The sequence below is a fragment of the Equus asinus genome, chromosome 6, assembly GCF_041296235.1.
Source record: "Equus asinus isolate D_3611 breed Donkey chromosome 6, EquAss-T2T_v2, whole genome shotgun sequence".
Taxonomy (NCBI): Eukaryota; Metazoa; Chordata; class Mammalia; order Perissodactyla; family Equidae; genus Equus; species Equus asinus.
In genome coordinates this window covers 40,342,567-40,359,826 of record NC_091795.1, presented here as the reverse complement: position 1 = coordinate 40,359,826, position 17,260 = coordinate 40,342,567, and the positions used below count along the sequence as shown (strand labels likewise).

The 17,260-nt window shown below is 44.5% G+C and overlaps 1 long non-coding RNA gene and 1 pseudogene across 1 annotated transcript in view; one reads left to right on the top strand and one right to left on the bottom strand.

Annotated features, from left to right (window-relative positions):
* LOC139045506 (uncharacterized) overlaps positions 1–5,872 on the bottom strand; it is a 36,498-nt gene extending 30,626 nt beyond the window's left edge. Inside the window, exon 1 of the long non-coding RNA XR_011503934.1 lies at positions 5,640–5,872. This is a non-coding gene — a long non-coding RNA (uncharacterized lncRNA). The remainder of the gene's footprint in view (positions 1–5,639) is intronic.
* A 3,446-nt stretch (positions 5,873–9,318) lies between these two features.
* LOC139045474 (uncharacterized protein C2orf78-like) lies at positions 9,319–16,440 on the top strand (annotated as a pseudogene).
* Positions 16,441–17,260: the final 820 nt, after the last annotated feature.

Here is a 17,260-nt window from a genome sequence, read left to right as displayed (position 1 = left end):
TCTCTATGCATTTGTGTTTCACGTTCTTTGGATAAATACTCAGAAGTAGAATAGCTGAATCATATGGTAGATCTATTCTTAAGATTTTGAGGAATCTCCATACTGTTTTCCCCAGTGGCTGCAGCAGTTTGCACTCCCACCAGCAGTGTAGGAGGGTTCCCTTCTCTCCACATCCTCTCCAACACTTATTGTTTCCTGTCTTGTTCATTATAGCCATTCTGACCGGAGTGAGGTGACACCTCATCGGAGTTTTGATTTGCAATTCCCTGATAGTTAATGATGTTGAGCATCTTCCCATGTGCCTGTTGGCCATCTGTATATCTTCTTTGGAGAAATGTCTATTCAGATCTTTCGCCCATTTTTCAATTGGGTTGTTAGTTTTTCTGTTGTTGAGACGTACGAGTTCTTTGTATATTTTGGATATTAACTCCTTATCAGATATATGATTTGCAAATATGTTCTCCCAATTGTTAGGTTCCCTTTTCGTTTTGCTGATGGTTTCCTTTGCTGTGCAGAAGGCTTTTAGTTTGATGTGGTCCCATTTGTTTATTTTTTCTATTGTTTCCCTTGCCCAGTCAGACAAGGTACTTGAAAATATCCTGCTAAGACCGATGTCACAGGGTGTACTGCCTAGGTTTTCTTCTAGAAGTTTAATGGTTCCAGGGCTTACATTCAAGTCAATCTATTTTGAGTTAATGTTTGTGCATGGTGTAAGATAATGGTCTACTTTCACTCTTTCGCATGTGGCCGTTCAGTTCTCCCGACACCACTTATTGAAGAGACTTTCTTTTCTCTTTTCTATGTTCTTGGCTCCCTTGTCAAAAATTAGCTGTCCATAGATGTGTGGGTTTCTTTCTGGGCTCTCGATTCTGTTCCATTGACCTGTGTGTCTGTTTTTGTGCCAGTACCATGCTGTTTTGGTTACTATAGTTTTTTAGTATATTTTGAAATCAGGGAGTGGGCCACCTCCAGCTTTGTTCTTTTTTCTCAGGATTCCTTTGGCTATTCGGGGTCTTTTGTTGTTCCATATAAATATTAGGATTCTTTGTTCTATTTCTGTGAAAAATGTCGCTGGAACTTTGATAGGGATTGCATGGAAAATGTAGACTGCCTTAGGAAGTATGGACATTTTAACTATGTTAATTCTTCAAGTCCAAGAGCATGGAATATCTTTCCATTTCTTTGTGTCTTCTTCAATTTCTTTCAGCAAGGTTTTATAGTTTTCAGTGTACAGATCTTTCACTTTGGTTAAGCTTATTCCTAGATACTTTACTCTGTTTGTTGCAGTTGTAGATGGGATGGTATTCTTAATTTCTCCTTCTGCTACTTCACTGTTAGTGTATAGCAACACAATGGATTTTGGTATGTTGATTTTGTATCGTACAACTTGACCATATTCATTTATTGTTTCTAAAAGTTTTTTAGTCAATTCTTTAGGTTGTTCTATATATAAAATCATGTCATCTGCAAATAGTGACAATTTCACCTCTTCTTTTCCAATTTGGATCCCTTTTGTTTCTTTTTCTTGCCTGATTGCTCTGGCTAAGACTTCCAATACTATGTTAAATAAGAGTGGTGAAAGTGGGCATCCCTGTCTGCTTCCTGTTTTTAGAGGGATAGCGTTCAGTTTTTCTCCATTGAGAATGATATTTGCTGTGGGTTTGTCATAAATGGCCTTTATTATGTTGAGGTACTTTCTTTTTATTCACAGTTTTTATCATAAATGGATGCCGTATCCTGTCAAATGCTTTCTCTGAGTCTATTGTGATGGTCATGTGATTTTTCTTCTTCATTTTGTTAACGTGGTGTATCACGATGATTGATTTGCAGATGTTGAACCATCCCTGTATCCCTGAAATACATCCTACTTGATTATGGTGTATGATCTTTTTAATGTATTGTTGTATTCAATTTGCTAATATTTTGTTGAGGATTTTTGAATCAACGTTCATCAGTGATGTTGGCCTGTAATTTCCTTTTTTTGTTGTTGTCCTTGTCTGGTTTTGGTTTCAGGGTAATGTTGGCTTCTCAGGAAGCTTCCTCTCCTCTTCAATTTTTTGGAAGAGTTTGAGGACAAGTACTAAGTCTTCTTCGAATGCTTGGTAGAATTCACCAGGGAAGCCATCTGGTCCCAGACTTTTATTTTTGGGGAGGTTTTTGATCATGGTTTCCGTCTCCTTACCGGTGATTGGTCTATTCAAATTCTCGATTTCTTCTTGATTCAGTTTTGGCAGGTTGTATGAGTCTAAGAATTTATTCATTTCTCCTAGATTATCCAATTTGTTGGTGTGTCGCTTTTCATAGTATTCTCTCACGATCATTTGTATTTCTGAGGTGTCCGCTGTAATGTCTCCTTTTGCATTTCTAATTGTATTTATTTGAGACTTCTTTGGTTCTTTGGTGAGTCTAGCTAAAAGCTTGTCAATTTTATCTTTTCAAAGAACGAGTTCTTGGTTTCACTGATTTTTTTCTATTGTTCTTTTAGTCTCTATGTCATTTATTTCTGCCCTGATGTTTATTATTTGCTTCCTTCTACTGATTTGGGCTTTGTTTGTTCTTCTCTTTCCAGGTCCTTTTGGCGCACCATTAGATGGTCTATTTGGGAATTTTCTTGTTTGTTGAGGTAGGCCTGAATTGCTATACACTTCTCTGTTAGAACTGCTTTTGCTGTATCCCATAGATCTTGGCGTGTCGTATTTTCACTTTCATTCGTCTCCAGGTATTTTTGATTTCTCCTTTGATTTATTCATTGACCCAACTGTTGCTCAGTAGCATTAGGGTTAATCTTGACAAATCAGTGGCTTTTCTGATTTTCTTCCTGTAGTTGATCTCTAGTTTCATACCTTTGTGGTCAGAGAAGATGCTTGGTATTATTTCAATCTTCTTTAATTTGTTGAGACTTGTTTTGTGGCCTAATATGCGATCTATCCTGGAGAACATTCCACGTGCATTTGAAAAGAACGTGTATTCTGCGGTTTTGGGATCAAATGTTCTATATATATCTATTAAGTCCATCTGGTCTAATGTGTTTTTTAAGGCCGACATTTCCTTATTGATCTTCTGTTTGGATGATCTATCCTTCGGTGTAAGTGGAGTGTTAACGTCCCCTACTATTATTCTGTCACCGTCTATTTCTCCTTTTATGTCTGTTAATAATTGCTTTATATACTTAGGTGCTGCTATGTTGGGTGCACAGGTATTTACAAGTCTTATATCCTCTTGTCGGATTGTTTCCTTTATCATTACGTAGTGCCCTTTTTTGTCTCATTACAGTTTTTGTTTCAAAGTCTATTTTGTCTGATACAAGTATTGCTATCCCAGCTTTATTTTCTTTGCCATTTGCATGGAGTAGCTCTTTCCATCCTTTTACTTTCAGTTTGCGAGGGTCTGAAGTGTGTGTCTCTGATGTACAGCATATGTCTCAGTCTTACTATTTTATCTAATTGGCCATCCTATGCCTTTCGATTGGAACATTTAGTCCATTGACATTTAAAGCAGCTATTGATAAATATGTACTTATTACCACTTTTTTACTTTTTTTCTGGGTGTTTTAGGAGTTCTTCTCTGTTCCTTTCTTTTTCTCTTGCTCTCTTCCCTTGTGGTTTCATGGCTGTCTTTAATATTATGTTTGGGTTCCTTTCTCTTAATTATTTGTGTATTTATTATAGGCTTCTGGTTTGTGACTACCATGAGGTTCATATATAATAATCTAGGTATACAGCAATCTATATTGAGTTGAAGGCCTCTTTAGTTTGACTTCTTTCTGAAAGCTCTACTCTTTTACTCCCCTCCTCCCCCATTTTCTTTTTGATATCATATCTAACATCTTATTTTGTGTGTATCCATTACCTTGTTATCATTGAAATAGGTAATTTTAGTACTTTTGTCTCTTGACCTTTTTATTATCTTCATAGGTGGCTGATCTGCTACTTTTACTGTATTTTTGCCTTTACCAATGATTTCATTGACTTTTTTGGGGATAATTTTCTTATTCCTATTGTGGTCTTCTCTTTCTCACTTAAATAAGGTCCTTTAGCATTTCTTGTAGAACTGGTTTCTTGGTGATAAACTCCTTTAATTTTTGCTTGTTTGGCAAACTCTATCTCTCCTTCCATGCTGAATGATAACCTTGCCAAGTATTCTTTTTTTCCTTTCAGCACCTTAAATACCATGCCACTCCTGGCTAGCTTCTAATCTTTTGGCTGAGAAGTCAGCTGATAGCCTTATGGGGTTTCCTTTGTATGTGCTTACTGCCTTTCTCTCACAGTTTTTAGGATTCTCTTTTTATCTCTAATTTTGGATATTTTAATTATAACGTGTCTTGGTGTGGGCCTCATGGGTTTATTTGGCTTGGTGCACTCTGTGCTTTCTGTGCCTGGCTGTTTGTATCCTTCCTTAGGTTAGGAAAGTTTTCAGCTTTTATTTTTTCAGATAGATTCTCTGCTGCTTTGTCTCTCTTTTCTCCTTCTAGGACATCTATACTACAAATGTTAGTGTGCTTTATGTTGTCCCAGAGTTGAAATCGTTTAAATTCAATTATTTCACTTCATGGTTTATTTTTAACTCTCATACAACTGATGCCATCAAACACAATCAGTGCACAACTTCAAGTTCATATTTTGAAAGAATATCCAATGGAAAAGGGGCTGTGAACTTCACTTAGTGCTAGGAGTTACAGCGAAAAGCAGTATTTGAGCTAACTTCTATAGGATCGGGGAGAATTAACTGAAACTAACTCAGTGAATCTGAAGGATAGAAAGTGAGGGCAAAAGGGGCACAAGACGGGGCTGAAGAAGCAGAGAGGATTCTAGACCAGGCAGACTCTTCAAGGTCAGAGTCAAGAGTTCGCTTTTATTCTGAAACGATCCTTTTGAGCCATGCTTCTGATCAATGTTCCAACTCGCCTATTAAAAAGAGTTCCTGTGTGAAGAATGGCTTGGAAGGAAAGGAGAGTAGATACATGCACACTAGTCAGGACCTAAACGCAAAAGATCAGGCAAGTTCTGTAAGAGGATGCTGAGGGAAAGAAGGTGACACATTCCAAGATATTCAGGAGATAAGATGAAGCGGACTTCGTGAGGTATGAGATGGAGGAAACGAAGGTCTCAAAGGCAAAGTTTCGCAGTCAATCATTTGAACTATAGAGGAAGATCTCTCCAATGAGACCTGGTGAGAAGCACCAGGTGCCCTTTGTGATTCCTGGACGCAACACAATCCAACATTTTCCATAGAAAGTTCAACAGTACTGGAGGGCTTTTTCACTCAAACTTAGCTCTTATTATTCACATTTTCCACGCCAAAACAACACGATTTGAGGAATCGAGCAGGACTCAGTTTGGATAATTAAGTCCTGTCCCCAGCATTGACAGACCATCCTAAAAAGCAGTCCGTATGCCTCATATCAGAGCAGCAATGGCCAGAACCTTGTTTTCAAAAGGATGGGGAGAAATCAGAACATCTCAGACTGTTTGTTTCGGCTACTGCTGGCAAGCAGCCAGCCAGTCAGTGCCTCCGAGCAAGGGCAGAGGGGCCAAGAGCCCTGCAGCGGCAACAGTGACAGACAGGGACCCCAGTGGACGAGGCCCAGGCCCAGGAGCTAAAAGGCGGCAGGACCGCGCTCAGGAGCCAAGGCTTATTACCTTTCGGAGACATGGTTTCCACCCTTCCTCTTGGCTGAAGAACGCCCGGACAAGTAGGGTCCCTGGACTGGGCGTGGCAGGTACGAAACCACTGTCTCATGCGGGCCCAAGATGCTGACCATCGAATGCCAACAGTGAGAAAGTCCCCCGTCCGGGGCGCTCGGGAACAGAACAAGTCCCCCAACTGCAAGCACCTCGGTAGCAATCTAGGCAACCCTCATCCTTACTACTGCGCATGCGCTACTTCCCATCCTCATGACGTCACCACGCCGGCGGCCTGAGAAGCTGGGTTAGTAAACAGGACTCTGGTGGCCACAGCGCCCTCCTTCGCTTGAGGACAGAACTACAGCTCATGCAGATCACGGCACGTTTGTCAAGGCCTTGAGATTTCAAGCAATATGGGACATGGAATGAAAGGTTTTTTTCCCACTTCCCCAGTTCCTTGTGTGGTTGTCCTGATATTTTCCAAGTGCTCACATTCACTCGTATATTTTATATAAATATTTCTTTGTACCTATATGCATAGACTCGATTTCGTGTAAAAGCAGCACACTCTATACATCCTACAATCAACCCTGGACACTGAACTTCCCAGTCCATTTATTCATACATCCATTCTATTCTTGCTAATGCTTGCATAGTATTACATGGCTTATAATTTACCATAATTCACATGATGAGTCCAATACTGATGGACTTTTAGTTGGTTTCCGGTTTTTTGTCCTCTGTTACAGACGGACTGCAATGTGAACACCCTCGTGCGTGAATACAGCTACTTTTAAATTCTTAGAAGTAGAATTACTAGAAAGAGGACATGCAAACTTAAAATTTTGAAAAGTACTGTCTAATTACCCTCCAAAACCATTGTAACGACCTACCCTCCCACTTACAGTGAAACTTTATTGGATTCCTATCCTGTGCCAGGTATCAGCTAGAGGGTGATGGTATGTATATTGTAGGAAATACCAAAAAATAACTGAGAGTGATAAGAGTGGATCTCAAGGCTACAATTTCCACACAGTATCAGGCACAGGGAGCAGTACCTGTTAGAAAAACCCTTAATCTGGCTACAAGGGGAACAGCAAAGAACACCACGTCCTACAACAGGTCTGAAGGCAGAAGGGGCACTAAATTTCAGATTAAACCGTAGATAATTCTAATAGCAAAGGTTTATTTACTATTTTCTACTTTCTGAAAATATCTTACAAACACTGTTAACAATCTTTACAGCCATTTCAGTGCTAGGTAAACGGAGGGTCAGAAAGATCAGAGTTCTAAAATAAAGGAATGAACGAACGGCAAAAAGATCACTAGCTTTAACATTTCTGGGACAATCATAGTGTAACCAAGTTCGAATGCCCAAGCATTTACAATTCGGAAATCTTCTACATTATTAAACATGGATCAATATTAGTAAATTGCTATCTGGAAAAAGAACGACATATGTGAGCACACCATCGTTTGCAAACTTACAACTCAGTACATTCAAGTTTGGTGCTACATCATAAAATATTCCTTTGGAATCTATGAAAAGTAATATCCAACCGGTGTGTAGTGGCCTAAAAGTACATCCGGTACAAACGTCTATAGACACGACTACAGAAAATATGACATACATCGATCAGAATCTAGAAAGGCTATATGGGTCTTGCACTTCCCATTTGCTAAGTGACACAAGCTTGGGGTGGGAACACACTCAGTTGACACAAGAAAATACAGACCTAAGCATAAAACGCTTTTTAGAAACTATGGGAACCGGCAAAGCGTAGGCCTTCCAGGGTGTGAATCCAACCTGAGGTTAAAAAACGCCAGAATAGGTATGCAGGACACTGGAATGGAAAATACAGGAGCAAGGCATATTTGGATCACCAAACAGCTAAGCAGTTGACACTAACAAAATCTGCCAGTGTCTTGTAGGGCCCCAGGGAACATGCAGGAGTGTGAGGGACTCTAGGCCTTAATTAAATGAAAACGTGACGATGGGGAGAGTAAGGAAGAGCCTCAGGGGTAGAAGGACAGGGCATGTTGCGTGAAGACAAGTCTCAGTTATCCCCATGGGTACGAAATGCAGGAAGTGGCTCTATGGGACAAGACAGTGCCCTAACTATTAAAAAAAAGGCTTTCTGTGAGTGTAGGGCTTGATGCTCAGTTCCACAGCGTTGGACTCAAGCTTGGAAGTTTCTCCCAGCTTCACTTAAGATTCTATTAGAGGCTAATATGACGCTGAGTCTGCAAGCTAAGGTTAAATGCCCAGAACTACGGAGAGAATGTAGTTACAGAGGCCGGGAACCAGGAAAGGCCTAAGTAAGGGTTTGCCTAACTAGATTGGATGTTGAAAGTGAATATTTTCTTGTATAAACATTTGACTGCCACCTGAATTTGTCTTACCACAATTGTTCCAATCTTACGTCACCCACCCTAACCTGCAGTAGCTCTGGATCCCCTTCATTTCCATGGGAACATAGAAAAAAGAGAGAGACTGGTTTAACTTGCGGATATCTAGGATATGTTGTTAGCCTCCTGTTACATCCTCATGTCAGGGAAGTAGGCTATTTGAGGTATGAAGCTGAGGGACAAAAAATTTCAAACGTGAGCTCAAGCCATATCTCGACACTGCAACACCCTTCACAATTTCTCCTCGGGTAAACACCCCCGCCATCACTCAAAGCATTCACATTTCATAACAGGAAAAATAAGCCTATAAATGAAATGTGTGTCTCTGGAGGTCACATCTAGCAGCTATCTTCTCGTGGCCTCTGGCATCTTGGATCACACACCTAGGCATCCGAAAAGTCTGCCACCAAGGAAAATGACTGCATGCAAAGATTTCCTCCCCAAACCAGCTGACTCCACATACAAATCAGCAGCAACTCAGCCCTCGCCCACTGTCTCACAGTCACCAGAGTGGTTAGAGAGAAGAGCACTAAGCAGGGGCACAAAAGCAGAGGCTCCCAGGCCAGCCGGGTGCACTGCACACATCTGCTCCTTAGGCGTGAGGGCACCGTGCAACTCACCACAATGCTTCTCACAGTCCCCTCGTAAGTTTCTCCACAGAACCCTTCAGGTCAAGTTAGTTCATGACGCTTCAAAATGAACAATCAGCAGGAGAACAGCATGTGATCTGTCTCCCAGTGTTGGATCCTTAAAAACGGAACCAGGAAAAACACGGAGACAGACCCAGAGCATTTGAAAACGACCCATATTCTACAAACATACCAATGAATAACATAAATCGTGCAATATCACATAAAACAAAATGAGGCAAAGTAATTTAAGGTTATTCTCTTAAATGTACAGAATTCGTGGCTGTTGCTGGACCATCCAGTGACATTAAAAAATATATACTGAATTGTCAGTTCCGTTAATACAAAGTGAGGCCAAAATGTATCAACCTGTTTCTCAAGAAACCCAAAAATCCACAGGCAACTCTCTTTTTCTGTCCCTTTCACCTTGCCTCTTCCCTATTCTCCACGAATGTCCTCCTCTTTCTCTCACTATTCTCCTCTGCATGTCGCTTGGCCTTGCCCACAACCATGGCCGACAGAGAACCCTAGAGGCCCAATGTTCTACAGTGGCTGTTTCCAAGAGGGAGGAAGCTACAGCAACTGCCACACCGGATACACTCAGAGGAGAAGGAAAGGGGAGGACCCCAAATGACTCTCACGTATAAAAGCGCAGGATGGCAGGAGGCCTGTGTGGCCAAATGAGCCAGAGGTAGCAAATTATGGGCAAAAGAATTGCAACCCAAGGCTGGAAGAGAAGACCTCTGCCCTCAGCTGTGTCTCTGGCTCCCTGGCATATGCTTCTAATGGGCAGACGCCATTTTCAGAAGCATCAGGCACTGGAAAGAAGACCTCTGCTGCTGGGATTGAAAGGAAGTAACATCCAGGCGGGGGAGAAGCAAGGGCGAGGCTGGTCCCAGAAACAAGGCCTATAATGCAGAAAAAAGAAAAGGGGAGCAGCAGAGAGATGCAAGTCCAACCTAGCCCAGCCCAGCTCAGTCCAAGGAAGGTAGGATTCAAGGAGAAGAAACTGAAAGAGAAGAGCCTTGAACCACATCATTCCCCACAAGGGGCACTCAACAAACCTCACCCTACTCTTTCACCAAGTTACAGAAAGAACTCATTAATCCCTTCCTTTGCTCCTTAAAAGCTTCAACAAGTTCACAGTTAGATCAACTGATAGGAGTTCAAAACAACTGTATTGAGTCAATCTACATGTCCCTTTCCTTCCTCACTAAGGATATTAATTAACTGTACCTAAAATTATAAATGTACAATAATTCAAAATGTATAATTTATAGACTAAAATAATCATGAGTTAATTATATTAATGAACATCTATAAGGAACGTTGAGAAGATTCCCTAATATAAGAGCCTGGGGAAGAGAGACTATGGCATCTGGCTCCTAGGATGTCACCTCCCCAGAGCTCAGCCACGCAAGTGCTGCTGTAGCTCTCCCCTGACTCCCTCCACCCAATCCTATCTTCTTGTGGGGAATCTGGCCGCCCTATTGGTTGTCTCTTACCTTTACACTGCCTGCTCTGTGACATCGTTCTCCCCCTGGACCTACTGCCACCTGGTAGAATCTTGGGGTTTCCATGGAGTTGCTGGTAAATAAATTTGGATCATTGCAAGTGACCAGTGTGACCAGCGACCTTCGTACTGGACACACCGCTCTTTGGCGGCAGCCACTCAGACTTCCTCTGGTATCATCTCCTCATTCCTTGCATCTGCAGTTGATGCTTCCTCTTCTTTTCTCACCATGTCAGGTAGCGAAAGAAACTTTTAAATGTTTTTTGTTATGTCTTTTTGCCCCCAAATTTGGTAGTAGATTCAAAAGAGCATGGAAAAATGAGGGAAAGTATTGAATTAGAAACCTGGGAGAGTAATTTCACATTTTACTTTGACATGCATGAGCTGTGTGACTTTGGACAAGTCGTCGACTCTCTCACAAACTCTGTTTCCTCCTCATCTCTCACATCAGGATATTACAACTGTTGTTCCTTCTGCTCCTTTTCTTTTCTCATATTGAATCTTAAAGGGCACCCAGGTAGAAATGAAATCAGAGACTTCTTGAGAGTGTTCCCTGAGAAACAGAGAGAAATCCTAGGTGATGCAGAAAACTAGTAAAATATACCCAGAGGTTTCATCTGCAATGGTCTCCCTCCACTGACATTTCAACTCTAGTACTTCAAATTTAGGGTGCGTCAAATAGCAATATTCACATGTTCTGGAATTTTCTACCTAAATGAGGTGAAAAGGAAAATAGGGTAGGAGATGGAGAGTACTGGGCTACAGGGGGACTAGTTCTTCAAAGGTCAAGAAGTTGAGGATTGTTTTCATCAGCACAGGCCAACAGGAACCTAGAGGGCTGAGGAAATAGAAGAATGAGGAGGAGAGCAAGGAGGAGCTCTCCAGGAAAAAGAGGTGGTTTGGCATGAAATGCTGAAGGAACCAAAGATTTTCAATTGAAGCAGGAAGAGCACAGAGAGAGATGTGCTCAGAGCAGGATGAAGCACAGCTGACTTCAGCAAACGCTCACATTCATAGCCGAGGAAGGCGAGTAAGGCAGGGGAGGGCATCGCCCGGAAAAGCAGCTTCTCAGACTCAGACTCACTTGTTTGCTTTTTTCTCTTGCCTCTCTGAACATGGATGGCACCTGAGAGTTTGAATATACACATTTCAGAGATCTTTTAGGAATGACACTTCCTATAATCCAGAAACTGATAAAGTCGTTATCCAGAGGGCAGGAGGCAACAGAGTTTCTACTGTTTTATTCTCATTTTTCAACTATGCAGATGTTATGCCTGTTAAAAATAAAACATAAATTTAAAAAAAAATAATATCCCCTAACTTGAATCAGAAGGACTAATTCCTTACTAGCTGTTCCTTGCTGGGTCATGATCAGAGAAATAAGAACGGGCACAGTAACGGAATTCCTTTACACTTAGGATGTTGCTCTCAGCTTTGTACCAGTTTTCACTGAAATATCACTCTGCTCGTATTGTGGCCAGATGTACATTCACATTTATAGCATTTAATGCCTTTCAGGTGAGTTTTATTCATATAGCTTCTCTGTGGGCACGTAATGGCTAGGAATTCATTCAAGATCACCTTCCACTCTGGGCTGGTTTTGGTAAATAGTATTCACTACAATGGAGGCAGCAATACTCACTTTCACGACACAGTATGTGTGATACAGAATTTCATTTATTAGTAAACTTATTATGCTTTAGTGCTTGCTACATACCTCAGTTTTCATATATCAGTATAGTTATTTTTAGTTCTGTGATAAAGGTTTTCCATGATTTTTTACAGAAATTGTCTTTCTCCCCATAACAGATATGCCACATACAACTTTCATTCATGTATGAATTATTACTAAGATTATAATCATTATTACTATAACTACAGATGAGTAACCCGATGCTCAGAGATTAAATTACAGTTTTCTTTCAAAAAGCACTTCTTGGGATGCACACCCTCAGGCAATCCTGTGGAGGTAGGATCAGAAACCAGGCTTGAAGAGGGTAAGAGTGACCCTTTACACCTACCACCCGGACTGACTACTGGGTGAACTCTAGGGAACAGCACGTGAACTGCACGAGCAAACAGACCCTGAAGAAGACAGTGGTAACAGCTGCACTGTTTTCTAAGGGACCAAGAAAACACCTTATTAGGAGGTCTCCTTCTCCCGGGTTCTGGTAGTGGAACAGTCAGAGCAGAGTCCTGGCAAGAAGTCAGGAGACAGGCTCTGTGACCTGGTGATGATGCTGCCATAATGGGAGAATCGGACCACTCCAGCTGACCTCTCTGAGCCTCAGTTTCCTCACTCGTACCAGGAGAATGTTAGAACAGAGCATCTCTGAGGACGTTCTACTTCTAAAATGCTTCTATTCTAGCAAAGAGTAGATGAGTCAGGACTAGGGGAGGCTCAAGGGAAGGATGGACAGCGAGAAGGGGCTTCCAGCCTAGACAACAAGGTGTGAACCACACCGCTTGGGGCTTCTGCACATCTCTGCCGCAGCTGGGAGCACAGGCAGTTACACAGAAAGGAACAAACTGCACCCGGCCTTACAACCACCATAAAGGGGTGGATGTTCGCTATCTCAGTGAGCAGGGGATGAGAGGCTTCCTCATGCAGCAACCTTGAGATGATGCTTCTCAAACATTGTCAGAGTTGATCAGTCTCATTGAGTTTTTCTTCACCCTCTTGTTCCCTACAGAAAATTTCCAAAATCCATTTTTACTTGGAACTCCAAGCTCCCTGCAGCTCTCTCTTCCTGTGGTGAGCGATGCAGCTTCCCTAGCAGGAAGTGTCTGCAATTTCTCCAGAGTCTCTGCTCCAGCCGTCAGTTCAGGATGGCTACTGCCATCAGCCTCGGGCACCTCTTCCCAGCCACTCATGGGCAGCGCCTACCTTTACCAACATTCTAGCACAACCACGCTGTCTGGAGTGACTGGCCAGAGCCAGAGCTCCACCTCAGCTGCTTCCTATCCGGGTCTCTTTGAGTGGGGTGTCCCAGGAAGCACTGCACAGGAGTCCTCTTCACTCGGAGACTGCACTCTGTCACTGGCCACGACACAGCGGTTTCTTCCATGTCTATGGCAGCACACTATGACAGAACTTCAGGTGCCAATAACCTGGTCCCACTGTATCCATCACTTTCCACCAGCCTTGTTCAGGGAACACCATCTCAGGTTCCAAATCAGGGACACAGCCTGTCACTTCCCTACCAGGAAGGAAGCCAGGTGTACTACTATGGTCACGGCACACTGGGGCCTCTGCTGTCTGGAGAACTTGGCCCCTGCCTGCAGTCCTACGGCTCTGTGTCCTACACAGGAGCTGGGGCCTCTGCTCCTCAACCAGAAATGGTGTTGGTACTAAAGGAGATTCAGCCCACACATGTCCTTCCACCAGCCTCCACCTCTGGGGTCTGCTACGCTGCGTCTGCTCCAGCCATCCCACAAACCAGATCTCAAGGTGAGTACAAACAGCAAGAAGGCAGAGAAAGGAGGTCTGCATCCAAAATCAGGGTCAAATCTGCAGCTGGGAAGCGGCGAGGCCACAGACAGGTAGAACTGAAGTCCTGACACGTTAGTGCACACTACCCTCGCTCAGTGCTCCCCATTTCAGACACGACATAAGAGCACATAATACAGGTCAGAAGGGGGCAGTGTAATGCCCACCTACACTTCATGGCTGAGAACCCCAAGAGCACACCAAGGGACCCCACAAGTCTCATTGCTCCACCTGCTAAGTGCCCTGTACCACCACACACAAATGAACTCCCTGTCCTGATGTACAAGTTCAGTCTCCTGGGAAGGCGCTTCAGAACCCTCATTCCCATAGCGTCAGGTTAACTTTCTGCCACTTTCCTGATACCGGGAATAAGACCTTGTCTCCCCAGATCCCGTCCAAACTCAGTGGGCTAAGAATCTGTCCTTACTTATAAATTTCATCAGGAAGAGCTCCACTCCCTATCCTGGTCCGCGGTGCGAAGTGTGCTTATTCTCTCAGGAGAATGCTAGGAATTGTGAAATGTCTCATACTTCAAAAATCTCTTTTACTTTTTAATTCTCCTATGACAATCCTATGAAATACAAAGAAAACCAAGGGACAATGACATCCAATGATCACCAGTAAGAACCAGAACACTCGCCTCTTATCTCCTAGTACAGGGCGCTGTCCATGATCCTTAAGAGCCAGGAGAAACGCCTTGCCCATCGGGGGAAGGGACGTGGTTGCTGCACTGGTGTCTAAGGGGGAACACCTCACCCACCGAGGACTCACTTCATCCTTGCTTCCTTTGTAGTGGTGGAAACGTCCCTGGGGATGGAGACTTCCCTGGGGCTGGAATCGCCAAGCCAGAAAATTTACCTACAGCAAGCTCCAGAATTCCCCAAATCCTGCAGTAGCAGAAATACCCAGATGCTGCAGAGTGACCCACCAGCTGAGCTTGGGGATCTTTCACTGACAGCTCCAGTCCACACTTCTAACAGTGACCTCCTGGCACTGTCTCCAAATCCAAAGAACTGGGATGAGTTTAACACCAACCTTGCAAAGCCCCTGGATCCCGACCAGATCCCAATACAAAACCAAGATCCTCTACCACACCCTTTAGAAATTCCTGATATTCTCCAGCTCCTGGCCTGCATCGATCCCCTCGGGCCAGAGGACCACCCTGCTTCCGAAAACGCTGATCTGGGAAAGAGTAGCCTGAGTCTTGAGGGCCAAGGGACACTGGAAAACGGGACCGAGGCTAGCGGTGGCCTTGCAGACATCGCTACACTGATGGAGGATGGTCACCTTCCCCAACTATTCGACCCCTTGAAAGACCTTGATCAACCCCAAGGCCCCGAGCTGATCCAAGCCAAAGAGACAGGAGCCATCGAGTCCATCCAGCTGTAGGAAAAGTCAAGTAGCAGAAAGGATGCCTCCGATAACACCAGGAAGAACAAACATCAGGCCTCTGAGCCTCTCGATGGTGCTCCCAAGGCCAAAATCCAGCCAAAGGACCCGGAGTGCCTGTCAGGGGGAGAAGGGCTTATTTGCAATGCTGCAGCCAGTGACAGGGCTCCTGAGAACGAGGCCGAGCACTCCAACAGCAAACCTCAGAAAGCCGCACCCAGCAGGATCAGTACAACTAAGAGCCATGGGCAGGAAAGGACCAAGAGGACCAGAGGAAACAACCCCAAGAAAGCCGGAGAGAGTCGGCAGTCAGGGACTGAAGTCAGGGTGGAAGAGAAGCCAATGATGCCCAAGATGAAGCGGAGGAAGAATCAACCCGAGCTGAGCCAAGAAACCTTTAAGCGGCCTCGAACCAGCCTCGGCCAGCACATGCTGGAGTCGGTGCAGGTGTTTCATGCTCTGGGGAGGAAGAGTGAGAAGAACACCGGGCCCTCTTCCTCCCGGGCCCTGGGAACCTGCAGCAACCCCAAACACCCCCAGCCCTGCCCAGCTATCAAACCGTGGCTGGATACCCCACTCAAGCGTCAAGGTCCTTTGGAAACTCGAGTCCAAGCTCAGAAACCAGATGGCAGGGCTGAAAAACAGTGTCCACCTCCATCCCGGGATGAGCTGCCACCTCCTGGGAAGGTCAGGTTGGTACCTTTGCCTTTTCTGTCCGTGGACAAGCCTCCAGCTCGACCTGTTCCTCGGAGGCCACAGGCTCTGGCCTCACATCGGCCTGCTGTGGCAGACCCTGCCCGGCCTGCTTCCATCAACTCAGCTCAACCAACTGCAGTCAATTCCACCCACCCAGCTCCTGCATCTTTGACAGGTCCTGCCAGACCAGCTTGGCCAATTTCCACCAACCCCACCCGGCCTAGCGGCCCTCAGTGTCCTGCTTCAAGGCCTGCACCTTACAGAACAGCATCTTGCACTTCTCTCCAGCAGGAGCCCGTTCCCACTGCTGTGCCCATGCTCCGGGCCCCGCCCAAGCCTCCCGCCCAGTATCTACTGGAGGATTTCAGCAAGCAACCAATTCCATGGAGGAAACCCGTCATTCCAGGGCCAGTGATGTCAGAGCCCATCACACAGGAACAGAGGCCAGAGCGGGAGGCCATGAAGAGGCAGGCTCAACAGGAGCGTGAGAAGGCTGCCAAGTACACCTCTTGGGGGAAAGTGCAGTTTTTCATTGAGAGGGAAAAAGAAATGGAAATTTCTCGATACTATGGCTACGCGATATAAGGCTGCTAGGGCTCTTGGTGCCCCTTTGGGGTCCAGATGTTTTTCTATAGATAGATAAGAGTTATATATTTTGATATTTTAAAAATTTACTAGAACAATAAATAGCAGTACTAGTTAATAGATGAGTAATAAAGAAGCCTTTTGTCTTGGAGATGCTGTTAACTGTGGTTTCTCTTTGGTGGGGGTGGGGATCAAAGGCTTCATGAGAAAAAAGAAGTGACGTTGGATGGGAGAAAGAGGGAAAGGCATACAAAATGATGAAACAGGCAGGAAGTGGGTCTAGGGCTGGGGTAGCCAAAAGGGGAGAGATTTTAGGGGTTTAGAAAAAGAAGCAGGAGTCATGAATGGCAGAAGTCAGAAGCAGGGCCTGAGAGGAGCGTTAAAAGAGTAAAATTGGAATAGAGTTGAAGATGGCAGCTGACGAGTCTAGGTGGACCAGGACAAATGTAAAAACTCTCTCAGGGAGGCTGTACTTATGGCTCGTGATCACATCAGTGTTCTGGGAAACAAGAGATTCAGGACACTTCTCCAAAAGCCCTGGGTCACCTCATCCATGAATGACTATGGCTGGGGACGGTCAGTATAAATCAAAAGGGAATCTATGAGATGAATGACCAGGGCTGAGTTACCTTGGGGGCAGCTGGTAACAGGGGCCTCCCCATGGGGGCTGCTGCAGCAGGAGGCCCACCCAGGACAGGGCAGGCAGAGAAATCGCCTTTCCCCGACCCCTGTGCACCAGGCCCACGAACTCACTACTTCAGTTAACCTTTGCAACAACACGCGAGGCCAGGGTCACTGAGCCGCTTTACTACTGATGTTCTGCAGTGGGCTGCAGTCACACTGCCTGCGGAGGAGCAAGGCCTCAACTTGAGACCTGCATGCCAGCAGTGCTCAGTATTGGCTAATGCTTGTTGGTGACCAAGCT